Genomic DNA, 1,478 nt, shown 5'->3' on the forward strand with positions numbered 1-1,478 from the left:
AGTAGAAGTGTGACAAAATAATATGGCCAACATAGGGATGGAAAGCTTTGACAAACACATGCTGACTTGGTCACATGTATTTTCTGTCATCGCACTGGCCTTTCTCCCCATCATCACTTAAATTATAAGCTACGTTCAGCAGGTAAGGAAAAGTCAGGCCATGACCAAGGTCCCTCTGTCAGCTTTGTCACACATACATTATTCATCCACTGCTTTGCATGTAGCCCTAATATTCCAGCATAAACTGTCATGGCTCGTAGGCTTTGCAGCCATCTCAGACCTTCCCAGCATCTCTAAAGTATGCATGATGAAAATTGCCCCTTGTACATGCAGGCTCCAAACACTGAAAACAAGATCTGCCGTGCTACCATTTCTATCTTTTATTAGCACTATTAGCTGGGAAAAAAAACCTTCGACAGGCCTACAGCAGAAAAAATATACATTGACGTGAAGTTAGCTGCTTCCATTTCAAAACTGAAGAAGGGATTGTATATCTAAAAGCATGTGGAAGTTTAAGCATCTGTGTACATACAAACACATCCTGCTTCCCAGGTCTTCTAAGGAAGTTTAAAACTAGAATGATTTTTCACTAGTTCTTTCTGTGCTAGAAGCTATTATCAAATGCTAATGGATGACAATTTGTGTGAATTAGAAAAAGAGCACAATTTCAGAATATATTTTTATTATGTGTCTAAAATAAAGAAACTTCTCATATTTTCCACATGATTATACCAAAAAGATACTGTTATTCTAAATTACCTGTATCATGACTTCCTTTTCCTGTACAGCTTCCTGATAGTTGAAGCGTAAAACCATGGCAGGTCTCTGTGAGTGGAAAGTAATTTTGAATATATGATACCGTAAGAGCAGGATTCAATTAGACTTGAATTTAGTGAGTCAAAGACTCTCAATATATTTTAGGATTGCTGTATTAATAGCCTTGATATGGACTTTTGAGATTCACATAATGTAAAATAAATGTACTGTTATTTTATGTGTATGTCTTTCATGAGAAATTAATCTGTAAAATTCAGTTGTTTTCTCCAATCTTCTGTACAGTACTATGGATAGAAAAACATAGCTGAAATATGTAACAGATCCCACCCAATGTATGGGTTGAGGCTTTTCTTTTCTCATATATATATGCTGTATAATGAGGACGCGGACATTATAACTCACCTGTTATTAGCAGCACCATGCAAGAGGTTCACCCATTAACAGCTTGAAAGCATTTGACTGGTGTTTGGGGTTTTTGTTTGTTTGTCTTTTTCTTTTGGTTTGGTTGTTTTTAGTTCAATTTGTGATATACCAGTAGCTTTTTCCCTTGCAGCACATTTATGTTAGTGGCATGATCTGGCCAAATAGATACCAGTCTTTTAGGTGCGCTGAAGCAGCTTGTTTAGAAGCATGCTGGGCTGGTCGCTAGAGGGCAGAAAAGAAGAAAAAAGAAGAGGAAAAGAAAAAGGGATTCGGGTATG

Source organism: Cuculus canorus, chromosome 7 (genome assembly GCF_017976375.1).
Source record: "Cuculus canorus isolate bCucCan1 chromosome 7, bCucCan1.pri, whole genome shotgun sequence".
In the NCBI taxonomy this organism is placed as follows: domain Eukaryota; kingdom Metazoa; phylum Chordata; class Aves; order Cuculiformes; family Cuculidae; genus Cuculus; species Cuculus canorus.